The following is a 13,505-nucleotide window of genomic DNA, read 5'->3' as shown; positions in this document are numbered from 1 at the left end:
CAGTACGTGGTAGGCACCGAGGCTGCGGGCAGAATTGGCTTTCAGTCGACTCGCCGGAAAGGCCTCGTTGACCTGGGAGCGTTCGTATATATCCTTAGCATTCACTAGCGAGGGTGCACGTGCACGCACGAGTACTTAATTTAAAGACAACTACTCAGCAATATTGCATCAGATAAATTTAACATGGTCTATCTATATAAACTCGCACGTCTACATTGCATCAGATAAAATCCACCGACACAATAAATTAAAATTAGTTGAAGAAATATTTAGCCCAGTTTAAAGCGATACTTATAGACAACTACTCGGCAATATTACTACAAGTATATTACATGCTCATTCGCAATGGACTTAGCATTTGAATGTCCAACAACTCGTCAAATGAAAAGATTGGCTACTTCAGAACATCGAACTTTGCAGGAGGCATAAAAAGTATTGTAAATAGAAAAAATAAATTCCATCTCTAACCTTGACACTCTTAAAATTACCACGTGGTGGCCTCCTGCTATATGAAGCTGCAAACGAAGCAAATATATGAAGTCAAGTCAGTTCGTAAATATGTGCAACCTCCAATTCGTAAAGCTTCAGATATCATCAACAGCTCATTGGTTTAGCTTGTGTTGGAATTCTTCCCCTTCACAATCTGGCCAATTACAATTATTTATACCCAATCACTTAAGTTTCACCGGATGCTAAAAGTATGACTCATACAATTAGTATACCCAAGAAACAAGAAACTGTAGCACATAAAGTTTGAAACTTCTATTTGATTCTTGAATAACCAAACCAGCAGACCTTGTGGTCCGTTTGGATCTCTACCTTACCACAAATTAAAGCTAGCTCAGCTGGTCATAGCTAGGAGGAGCAAGGCTTGTAGTTTGGTTAATATCCATTGCAAGCACAACGTCAGCAACGGTTTGCATAACAGAAAGCAGCGACGTGCGCTTGCCCGTGCGGGAGAGCAGAATTGGCTCTCTTCCGATGGCAGAGCAGTTACGGGATATTTTGCCAAGCAAAGCAAGACTATTTAACCCCTACCAAACGAAGGTCATGACTGAAAACTCAATCTCACTAAAATGGATACTATATACCTTCTTTTGCAACCTCTTAATTTGCTTACCTGGCAAGCACACCTCGATAGTGATCTGTGCAAGACGTTTATCGTCCCAAGAAGAACTCAACTTATAAAGACCAATAACCTTATTTGGCTCCATCAATTATGCGTAACAAAAGTCAGTTTATATTCTGGATGATCATCGAGATGGGGTAGCAGAGAGCCTTATGTTTGTCTGAAACAGAAATCTGCCACCACAAAAGTTCACTCGGAATTAAGGCAGTTTTGCTATATAGTTGGCTCCTATTAAGAATGCAATCCAATTTTAATTTTGCAACAGGTCATTATTGCCCATAATGACTCACTTTAGGAAGAGCACGGCTGAGGAAAGTCAAGATATGCTATAATGACTAAGGCCCTGCTAGAATTAAACTACAACCCGGCTTCGAGCAATAATGGCATTGTTATTATTATTGTCATTATCTGAAATGTGAACTGCCAGGACCCGACATTCAGACAATCATCTCCGGCACATTGGTATAGCTTCTCCTCAGCACATGCCAATAAGTCTTTTTTACCTCTCTTCGCTGCAGCCATGTCATACCAAAACTAACAAAACTTGCAGTGAGATAGTTTGAAGCAACACAAAATTGTAAAGATGGTGTAAATTCAGTCAATTCCAGTTTGATGTAAATAGTTGATTGAGTCGAGTTTGTACCATAGCATGTCCGCCTGCGTGTTGAGCGGCGAATCATTGCTTGGCTCTGCATCCCAAGAATGAATGACACATCAGATCAACCTATATAGCAAACATAAAAATGCGGATAGTCCATTTGCTATGGACTGAAACCACGAGTGATGTATCTAACCAAACATATATACCTCTCGGAAAAGTTGGTCACAGGCATCTTATTTTCATAGGTTTGACATCGAGCTGCACATTGTTATATTTCCTTGTCGTTGCAACAACATCGATCCCAAGCCTTGCAAATACAACTTCAGTATCAGGAGTTGGGACATCCATGTTGTCATTTTGACAAGCATCTGGTGTACACAAGTGAAGCATCAGAATCAGCATGTTGATAGACATATTGATTGTGAGCTGAGCAGCAGAACAGTAAGATTTTGAAGTAATTAAACAACACAGCCATTTGATCAATACACACAGAATCAGCGCCCAAGTCCAACCTTATTGTTCATTACTAAATCATGAAGCCTATACTCATATCATTAGAGTTCTTTGTGGATATAAATCTTGCAACCTAATCGCAACAAAATAAAACCAAATTAGGACTGAATTTTGTCACCACAGCCAATCCAGTTTGGTGAATCCAACACCCTAACAAATAAGTCATCCAGCCCAAATTCTAATCAATCATCGAGCTAAGAACATAAGTACAGTTCGGGGAATTGAGAACGAACTGCATAAGAAATCAAGGGGAGAGGAGAAGGGTATAGCAAGAAGAGATCTCTAGCAAGAAACTCACTTCCAGGGGACTGGACGGGCATGAACTTACTGGCCGTTGCTTTATGCGATGCCCTGCTGCTAAGAAGAGCAGCATTGCAGCAACGAAGAAGATAAACCCATGCGCAGTACTCTGTCCATCAAGTTTCCATAATTACCTGTGGAACGGCGCGACGCAGCCAGCGGAAGTGCGTGTAGCGGCATCCTGCGCAACGCGGGAGAGCAGCGACGGCTCAGCTGGCGCGTTAGGGCGTGTAAGACCCCGGGACCGGAATTATACAATTTAGTCCCAAATTGCTAACCTTTGCATAATTCAAGCCTCAGGTTCTTAACCTACGATAAACACCTCAATACATACACGCATTAATGTGCTCATCGCAGGATTTTGCAACATGAATATCATTACCAAAACTCTACAGAAGAGAGTAATTACAAAGCTCATACAAAGAGCAGAATAACAATTATTACAAAGAGAGGACTCATGTCCCAACATTACATCAGCGGAAGTCGAATTATGCCCGAGTACGGACAAGATTACAGCATGGCCTGAAGAGGCTGGAAGCTGGAAAGAAACCCGCCACGAGTCTCAGAACCCTGATCTGGATCTCCTGGCTAAACATCGAATCCAACGTCGTGCTCCCCGAAGAAGCTAGCGGCTCACCTGCTCTGCTGAAACCTCTGAAGAAAACAACGTTGCAAAGCAACTGGGTACAAAGTACTCGCAAGACTTACGGGGAGAACTAAATTAAATATGCAACAAGTCTCAAAGGAGGGATATGGTGGGGTTATGCACCAGCAACAATATCTGGAGAGACACTCTAACAACAACGTCTAAGTAGAGGATGAGAAGCGTCTACTAAGTGAGGTGATTAACCTATTTACTAAACACCAAACAACACAATCCTCATATCACCCCCTCAACACCCTGTGAGGAAGCAATCCAAATGACACTCACACTTAATCAGTTTAAGCATATCCATGATTAAGGCTAATTACTACTCAGGTTTTTGAAATTAAGTTGGTTAAGTTCTCTATGTTCAAGTAATGACCAACCAAGTCGTCCATAACCGCGGACATGGCTTTCCAAAAGATTTATCCCTGCAGGGTGTGCCAATTTACCCGTACACATTCGTCCAACCCTTGTTGCCACTCGAGTAGGAACACACAAAGACGTGTGTCAGCAGGATTGGGCGACACGACGTTTCCAAGCCTCACAACTAATCCAGGGGACCACCCAACTGAGTCTAATCCGAAACGAGAGCCCGACCGAAGCGTCGTACGGACTCAAGAGTTGCGAGGACAACTGGTAGTGGTTCAGGGCCTGCAGGATGACCACTCCAGACTAGTGCCACAATCTTTTATGAATGCAAAGTCACCAACAAGTCTCCACGAATTTCTGTGTGCATGCAATGCAAATGCCAAATGGAACGCCCGAACTATGTGGCCCCTGGAAGAGCTATGAAACGAGTACTAAGCCGAGGGGGAACCCATATATTCTCCCACGAGCGGTTAGCGCGAAGTTTCTTGGATCGGCGAAAATGAGAACTCAGTCCTTAGGTCGGCGCAAATGGAACAAATCGCCAATGCATTAGAGAATGGCCTCGCATCGTTGCCTTGTTACAGTTTAATATCATATCACAGTTTTAAGAATGTAATTAAAACATAAAGTAGCATGTGGATGTAGCAATGGTGGAACCCAGATATAAGGACACTAGACTCGCAACTAAGCATGACATCTAATGACCAAGAGGTAGGACAACAACAAAACATGTGACATGGTAATAGGATAAGTAACAGGACAAAAGGCAATGGAGTAGAGCTGACTAAAAGCTATGCAACCTAGAGGCATCGTGACAAGACTGAGATCGTAACTTAATGCAAGATTGAGGGAGAAGCAATAGGTTGAATCGACATGGTCAAGGAAGGACTGCTTGCCTGGAGTACTCAATTGCACGGAATTGAGCAAGAATCCTGGAAGAAGAACACAAGCGTAGTCGTCGTCGTAGGAATCGAAGACTAGCGAGGAAGAAGCAAACACACGACATAAAAGAAAAGTATAAGCATACACGATACACATGGTAATTAATATGCGCAATCAAGGAATGATGCGTATACACGATACACATGGTAATTAATATGCGCAATCAAGGAATGATGCGTGACATAGGGATGATGCATGACATATTAAGTATTCCGATAGTAAATCCGATTTACAATTTACCAAGTTAAATGGAGTCCGAAACATCTACACATAGCATCTCAACTCCATATGCATGGAATAGAGTTTAATTGATTAAGTACACATAACAATGTGATAGTTGTATTAGCATGCATGACAATGACGTGAATAGGTGCGATGCATGCTTTAAAACAAGAACGACACACCAAACAAACAACTCGGTCGCGGTTGCACACGCCGGTGGGAACGACGTACCTGCAGCTAGTGCTATCGATACAAACACGGGCATCTCATACAATACACGCATTTCATATATTCGCCACCGGTGGCTTCACGGAACGGTCGCACATTATACCTTGGACTCGTTGCGGCGTCGTGATGTAGACGAAGTAGTCGACGTAGAGGAAGTAGTCGTACGGGCGAGATAGTCGTACACGTGGTCGACGTGGTCCAAGTAGTTGTTCACGTAGGCGACCTAGTCGTTCACGTAGGCGATGTAGTCGCGCCGCTTCATCTCCAAAGCGATGTGGTCTTCGCGGGCGTCGACGAAGTGCAGCAGCAAGGCGGCTCGACACGGAGCAGCGGCAACACAGCAGCACAGCAACGAGCACAGGGAGGCGCTGACCAGCAGGGCCCACACGTCAGGCATCAATTTCAGGAAAAGAAATAAAACAAAGGAAAAAAGGACACGGGCCTGGGCTTGCTGGGCTTGGAGACGGGCCAGAAAAGATGGGCCAAGGAGGAGGCTCGGCTGGGCTTGGGCGAGCTGGGCCGCAAGAACAGCAGCAGCACCACGCGGGGAGCAAGGAGCGGCTCGGCTAGGAGCAGCAGGGTAGGGAGGTGCTGGTCGCGGGCGGAGCTTGGGAGGAGGTCGGCCCGCGAGGTGGTTGCGGTCGTCGGCGGCAAAGCTGCGCGGGGCGGCGGCAGGCGGCGACGCGGCCCGCGAGGGAGGCGCTCGGGGCAGCTTGGCGGCAGGGGGCGCGGAACAGAGAGCGGCACCGGGGGCGAGGGTGATGGCAGCCGGCGGCGAGGACGCGCGCGTGGAGACAGAGGGCGGCCACGGGAGCCGGGCGGCGCGGGGCAGCCAGGCGGGCGGCGCGCATGGTCGGCTTGGCGGCGCTGAAGCAGGGGACGCTCTCGAGGACGCAGAGGGCGGAGCGGCCGGCGAGGGGGACGCGGGAGGCGCGCGCGCGGGGAGGCAGCAGGCGCACGAGGCCAGGGAGAGGAGGGCGCGCGGGGAGAGAGGAGAAGAGGGGGGGGGGGGGGGGGGGAGCCGGCCATGGGAACTCCAGGGAGGTGGCTTCGTGAGGAAGGAAGCAGGGAAGGAGGGGATCGGGGGAGGAAGAAGGAGGCGGCGGCGGCTTGGAGGAAAAAAAAAAGGAACAAAGAAAAGGAAAAAGAAGGGAATTAAATAGGCTAGGGTTAGGGTTTGCTAGGTGGTCTTTTGGGCAACAAAAGTCTCAAACAAAAATACAGGTTTTGCAAATTTAGTTTTTCGCAAAGAAAATAAGAGACAAGAGGGAGATCTAATTAAACCCGGATTTATTTTGTCAAACCAAATTAGGATTTTTATAAAATAATTTTAGGCTCTAGCAAACACAACAAATGACAAACACATGAGCACACAAAAGAAGTGACATTTTGTGCAAGCGACATGTGAGATGATGCTAATGACATGGCAAAACAATTATGATGAAATGAGCATGACATGATGTGAAGATAATTAAATTACAAAACAGTTCAAAAGGGATTAAAAAGAAAAGGGTTGCTCTCGGGCTGTTACAGGGCGACGGCGGGGATCTCGTGAGGGCGACGGCCGCGCCAGGGCTCGTCGGGCGCGTTAGGGCGGCGGCAGGGATCGCGTGAGGGCGACGGGCGCGGCAGTGTCAGGCACGTGAGGGAAGTGGCGGCGGGAGGGCGGCGGCGCGTGAGAGCGCGGGTCGGCGGGGGCGCGAGGGCTAGTGCGGCCGCCGCCGGCGGGCACAAGAGAGGAAGGCAGCGGAGAAGAGTCATATCGGGATGGGAGAGGGCGTCGGACGGGGCAAAGTGTGTCGGACCTAAATTAATCGCTAGAGGTACACACGTAAAGAAACAACAGACCAAACGTCAGTCATTAGACCTGATTTAGTGGGTCTAATTATTTGGTAATTGTGAGGTGAGAATGATTTGTGTACAATTTGTAGGGTGGCTTTAGAAAAGAAAATGTTGATATCTTTATAAGTAGTAGATAGAGATAATTGACGCAGTAAATTGGACAGACCATCTTTCTCTGCCCGAACCTTCTTCGGCATGTTAACACTGTCGGATTGTTGCATCAACGCGCAATATATAATATATATACTGACTCTACTTACATTGTGTCTAGTGGAAATCCCCGGTTATTAATAACAATGCTTTCAACTTTACACGGTTGATTTTTTTTCCTTTTGAGCTAGGGTAGCAAAGTTAGATGCCCCTTTGTCCAAATAAATATATCCATTAATATGAATCGGAGGGAGTAATTAGGATCAAAACATACTCTAGTCTCAACAATCTAATTAATATTCAATTATGTGAAAGCAGTGGAGCTGGAGGGGTAACACTGGAAACATGCCCTTGTGTCGCTCTCGCCCATGGTAATTAATATTCAATTATGTGACGCGAATCCTCCAGCCACCACCATTGAGATCGAACGGTACTGCTGTAAATCAATTATATTTAAGTGTGACACAGGAGTTAATTTTTTTTGGTTGAGCCTGTAATTAGCTTTAGTTTTTATAAGAGTTACCGTGCAGTCGTCCGCAAATTAGCCTCCCCTGTTGGTCTCATCAACTTTATTTTGTATCGCTAATAATAATTCTTCCCATGTAGTCAGTGTTTTCAAAAGATACATATGAATTATTTCTGTTGTTGTTCTCGAGAACAATTAGAGTAAGAATGCCAAAACTCGATGGCACGAATGCGAGTATAAAAGTAGGACGTGTACGCCGGCCTTACAGCGAAGGTTGCCGTACACTTGGACAAGTTGACACGTCGATATTTTTTAAATAGGTTCGGTCGACCCTGCGGGAGCGACCTAGTCCTATGTTAGGAGGGGCTTCGAGGGGGTCGTTAGCCAAAGCGTTCGGATTGATCGAGCCTCCCCGAATCACTTAGCGAGAGGTCAGAAGGGGCCGCCTCGTACTTGGGCTGAACGAGGCTTCCCAAGTAGTGAGGTCGAGATACCCTTAGGAGTCTAAGCCGATTCTCTCTCCTTCGGGTTCGGGCCGAACGAGGCTTCCCGAGATCCCGAAACTAGAGCTTCTCTCAAAGAAGCTCTCTAGCCCTCTCCCCTTGAGTTTATTCAAGTGATAGTGAATGATACACTTGACAGAGAGAGAAAAGTGAGGGCAAAATGGTAAAAGTAGCCTATTGGTACATAGCTTTTGTGTGCACCAAGTGGAAAAACGGGGGCCTTGGTCCATGGTCCACTATGGACTAAGGGTCCCCTCCTCACACCTTTCTTGCTCCCTACTCAAGCTCAATTCTCTTTTTGACCATGGCATGAGAGGCTTGACTTGTTGACTTGTCTTCCTTTGCCACGTAGGATTGACCACGCCACGTGAGCATCTTGACTCGTGCTTGGGAAATGTTGACTTGGTCGTCGCCACGTAGGATTTACGACCTGGCCCATATAAGGGTTTTATTTTACTACAACAGTAGCCCCCTTGAGCCGGAGGCATTGAGAATGCCTTCGGGTCAACCTTCGATGCAAGACTCCCGAGATCTTCCATTCACGAGAGGAAATGGTACTTTGGTGGCTTTCCTACAAAAAAGGAGCCTTGGAGGCATTTTTGGGGAAATTCCATGCCTGCGGTGGTCTTCTTTGCGAGAAATCGGACTTCGGGGGGTATTTTAGCAAAAAAACCGGGACCCTAGGGGCCTCTCTGTGAGAAAACCGATGTCCCGAAGGACTATTTTGCAAAAATCCGGGACCCCGAAGGTCTCCGCGAAATTTCCGAGGTCTTACTGACAATTTTCCCAAAATCTGGGGCTTTCCTGCAAAAAATCCGAATCCCATCGGTTACGTGGACCAACTGAGCCGCCGGTGCGCGCGAGATGGGCTGGTAGCTGGGCCGGCGCCCAGGCTGTCTCCCGGCCTGTTTTTATTTTACTTGGGCTGTTTTGTGGGCCGTCTTTTGCGCCGGTTGGGCCCGAATAACTGTTCGATTTAGTGAGGAAGATCCGATGGCCAGGGCGGGTTCCCCGCCCTAGATCGGACGGACCTCCTCTTTCTTCTTCCTCGGTACGGTCCAGGTTAGACCGATCACCTTTCCAACGGCGCCGTCGTCACCATGGGTGACGGGAGGGGCTCAGCCCCCGGTCGGGACTGCGCAGGGGTGCTCCCCCCACCTCCCTTTCCTTCTTTTCAAAAAAGGCGGCTTGTCTCCCTTCTATTTTTGCTTGTCTTTGGCAGTAGGAAGGACGGCGAGGTGTTGGCCTCGCATTCGCCGGCCCGGACGCCAAGGAGCTCCGTGTGGCCTATAAAATGGAGCTCAAGGCCCATGGTGGAGTTTCACACCGGTCTTGTTTGATTTTTCCGACGCCGAAGCCTCGTTCGGCGGCGCCCGAAACTTCTTCGGGACTTGGTGTTCTTGTGCGTTTTGCAGGGGCGTCGGCCACTCCTCGGTTGCGACGGCGGTTGTCTTGGTACCCGGGGAGCAATGCGGAAGCTTGTCCTTGTTGAGGCATCGTGGGGGCGAGGTGCGCGGGCGAGGCCGCTTGGAGCAAGGTGTAGGCGCTGCCTCCAAGTTTTCCCGGGAGACCTACGTCGGCTTCGCCATTCCCCCTGCTCGTGCGAAGGTGAGAGAAGCTCCACCGTGGTGAACTTCCTTCTCCTTGACGCCGGGCGGCTTCTTGGTCATTTCGTCGAACACCCTCAGAGCTTGCCGTCGGCGCCGCGGTTAGGACGGGCACAAGCGGCGTCCAGGGTGCATCGTGGTGTTTTCGGCTTGGTTCCATGCCGGCTTGTGTGTGCCCGTCCACCCCTTCCTGCTGGAGTTCTTGGAGACGGATGGCATCGAGTTGGCCCAGCTTCACCCTTCGGCGATCGTGAAGTTGAACGTGTTTCGCTGGCTGTGCGAGACAGCGCTTCACGAGAAGCCTTCGATGAAGCTGCTGCTATTCTACTTTACCGTGGAGGTGAGGGAGTCGCTTACTCCCGACGGCTTTACCCTGAGCGCCTTTGGTTCGGTGAACCTGAGGCTCCGCTCCTGCTTTGGAGACGACTTTCTGCTCATGCCGGGGAGGAGCACGGTGAAGTTTTTTGACAAGTGGGAGTCCCGGTGGTTTTTCCTACGGGCTTCGAAGACGCGTCTTTGACACTCAGGCGATCTTCCTCGACACTCTGGCTGGGGGCCTCAAGGAGGTGCCTCACCCAAGCGAGCTTCGGTCAACCTACCTTTGGAAGGTGACCAAAATCAAGGAGGTGTCCGCCGAGAGGAGCTTCCGCGACCTCATGGAGCAGATGGTGATGGCAGCACGCTTCATGATGAGGAGCCGTCTGAGGTCCGAGCTTGGGATTCCTCGGTCTTTCTGTCCTCCGCATGCCGTCACCACACGTGAGTGCCGCTTCCTTTTTTCCTTTCGGGCTTTGGTTGTTTTTCCCTTGCGATGGTACTCAACAACTTTGGCTTGTCTTTTTTCAGCGACATTTTCCGAGGAGAGGGCGGCGCTGTGGGCCGTGTAGCTGATAGGTCCGTACGGCGGGCCGGAGCACCGTGGCTACGAAACCAAGATCAGCGGCGGGGGATGTCATAACATCATCGCGAAGTGCTTCGGGAAGATGGTGCCAATGCGACAAGATCTGAAGTTCGAGCGCCTCCCTCTAGTGGGCGATCGCTACTCCCGCTTGGCGACACCGTTGATGCTGGCGGTAGGGTCCAAGTTGCGGGACACCTGCGGGAAGGTGAAGACAGGGACGGCGGTGCTGGGCCTGGCGGTGCCTGTTGCGCCGGTCCCCAAGATACCTCATCCGTCGAGTGGATGCAAGAGGAAGGCTCCCCCGACTCCTTCTCCTTCTTACGACTACGCCCCGGCGGATTCGGCGGATCCCGTCGTGGGTGAGTCGAGGTCCTCTTTGAGGGTGACCTTGGACTTGCACATGAAGGGAAAGATTGGACTTGAGCACGTGCTTCCTCCTTCGAGCCACGAGGTTGAGGCTTTCACTCGCGAGACAGGGCTTCGGCTGAGGAGCGACTCGATGGTGGAGTTGTCGACCGGAGCCAGCGGTGCGGGTGTCCCAGTGTTTTCCATCGGTCGCGAGCGTCCCGAGGAGGATGCTCCTACCTCGGGTGAGTGCCTTTCTCTTTGGCTGTGTCGCTCTTTTTTGAAGATTCTGACATGGTTTCCTTGGTTTGTTTTCAGGTGCGAGGGTCGCGGCTCCCGAGGTTCCCGAGGGAGAGCTCCCGGCTCAAGCGAGGGACAGAGAGCTTCCGACGACCGAGTATGAGCGTCCGAGACATGTCTCCCTCGGTCCTTCGGTTTTGCTTTGGGGCTAACTCCGTCTTCTTTGTAGGTGAGGGGTTTGGTCGAGGCCGTGGGTGCCCTTCCTGCTCTCAAGACTTAGGTGGCGGCGCTTTCTGCCGCTTTGGACGTGGAGATGTCCAAGTCTACCCTTGCCTTGAGCGAGTTGGCTTCGGAGAGGGTGCGGCGCGAGGCCGTGGAGGCCGAGCTTTCCTGCGTTTCGGCGGAGCTCGCGGCCATGGAGACCAAGGCTCGGTTCGCTGAGGAGCGTCAGGCAGACGAGATTGCGAAGACTCGTCGAGTTGAGGAGTACTTGGTGGTGGCCAACCTTGATAGGGAGCACGCTCGAGCGGCTCTCAAGACTTAGGTGGCGGCGCTTTCTGCCGCTTTGGACGTGGAGATGTCCAAGTCTACCCTTGCCTTGAGCGAGTTGGCTTCGGAGAGGGTGCGGTGCGAGGCCATGGAGGCCGAGCTTTCCTGCGTTTCGGCGGAGCTCGCGGCCATGGAGACCAAGGCTCGGCTCGCTGAGGAGCGTCAGGCAGACGAGATTGCGAAGACTCGTCGAGTTGAGGAGTACTTGGTGGTGGCCAACCTTGATAGGGAGCACGCTCGAGCGGAGGCTGCTTCCCTCAAGGTGGAGTTGGCTGCAGCGAGTGACGGCCCGATGCTCACTCCTCGTGCTCGCCCTCCTTCGGATCGTCGTCCCGAGGTGGTTTCGCTTTTGCTTCCTCAGTCCACCGAGATTCGGGAGACGATGATTTGCTTGAGGAGCGTTTCTCAGCCGGACCTTCCTCCGTGTCGCACGGTGGATGAGGCGAGCAGGGTGCTTACTTCCCAGGTGGAGCTCATCGAGGCTACCGTGAAGAAGTGCCTCCTGAGTACGGGTGCTCGACTTGTTTCGTCGGCGGTTGCAGCAGTCCTGGACGGCGGTGCTGAGATGAGCGGGCTTGAGGGTGAGATGTCTCACGGGGCGAAGAAGTTTCTGGCGGACCAGGGTGCTCCTCTTCGCGCTCGGGCTCGACGCTTCGTGCGTTGCCTTGAGCCTGCTCTTCAGGACGGTGATGGTGAGGCGTGAGCCTTGTCGCCCTCAGAGGTGGTGATGCACCTCAGCTGCTTACTTATGCGATGTTGCATATCTCCACTTGACTTAGCCTCATGGCTAGCATGTTTAGGCTTTTAGTCGTAGAGGTTGTAAGATGGCTTTTTTGTTGTGTTTCATGCTTCACTATGCAGTCAACATTATCGGAAATGTTAACTTAGCTCAGCATGTATTTCTCATATTTCACCATGTAGTCGACATTATCGGAAATGTTAACTTGGCTCAACATGTGTTTCTCGGAGTACTATATTTTCTTCTTGTGAAGTACTATATTTCCTCAGTTTATACAGCTCACGATCGTTCGCTATGATTACACCTTTGTGTCATCAATTGCTGTCACCGTTGGGATATGACTTGGCTTCGGTGCCTTAGGCCATGGTTACGAGCCATGGGTCCTAGTACCCTTGTGAGGGTCGCTATCGATATGCCGGTAGTGATCCGGACATTTCGACCTGCCGTTCGAGAAATTTCATGCGGAATTTTCCCTCTTTGGACTTCAGGAAGTTATGCTTTTCCACGATTATTATGGAGCCTTAACCCGGTTACTATCGTGCAGGCCCGCGCGCGACATCTCGCATATGGGTAGCATGGTTCTCTGAGGATACACTATTCAATTAATTGGAGAACATGATGTCAACAATAAATTTTGGGTGCATCAGATTTGCATTGCTTGTGATAACTTTCTTGATTTGAGAGACAACAATATTTTGCGTATGCTCAATCATTTTGATATGACCTCTAATATTGGTGATAGTTGTATGACAAATAACTTGTGGCATGATTGCACATTGACGCATATTGTAGCTCGCCATTTGGGAATTTTGAATTATTGTTCACCTACATTAGGATGGTTTAATGATGAGAATTACAAATTAAAATGTGATACTTGTCGTTGGAATATGACTATTAATCTTTTGCACTATTATGAGTTTTATTTATGTGAAACATTGAATGGGCAGCATGGGAGTGGAGTTAAAATTGATGACATATACATATACCATGCACACACTTTGTTTATTTTCTCAGTCTCTTTTTAGCACAAACGACGTCGAGGACGGCTTTTCTTTCAAGAAAGGGAGGATGATATGGACATGATCACCATGGATATGACCATTAGAACCCTAATTGTTGGTGTATCTAATAACAATTATAATCAGGTGAATTCAATTACAAAATGTTTTCAATATGTTACTTGCAAAGAGGCGGAGCTAATATCTTGTGTAAT

The 13,505-nt window shown here is 49.5% G+C and overlaps 1 long non-coding RNA gene across 1 annotated transcript; it reads right to left on the bottom strand.

Moving 5' to 3' along the window:
• Positions 1-408: 408 nt before the first annotated feature.
• Positions 409-2,184, bottom strand: LOC112272008. The gene is made up of 3 exons (XR_002965643.1): positions 1,937-2,184; positions 1,773-1,818; positions 409-515 (listed from the first exon to the last, which is right to left on the bottom strand). It is a non-coding gene; the product is annotated as an uncharacterized LOC112272008 (long non-coding RNA).
• Between the last annotated feature and the right edge of the window lie 11,321 nt (positions 2,185-13,505).

The sequence above is a fragment of the Brachypodium distachyon genome, chromosome 3 (assembly GCF_000005505.3).
Source record: "Brachypodium distachyon strain Bd21 chromosome 3, Brachypodium_distachyon_v3.0, whole genome shotgun sequence".
In the NCBI taxonomy this organism is placed as follows: Eukaryota; Viridiplantae; Streptophyta; class Magnoliopsida; order Poales; family Poaceae; genus Brachypodium; species Brachypodium distachyon.
Note: the sequence above shows the minus strand (reverse complement) of the source record. Positions and strands in the feature narration are given on the sequence as shown.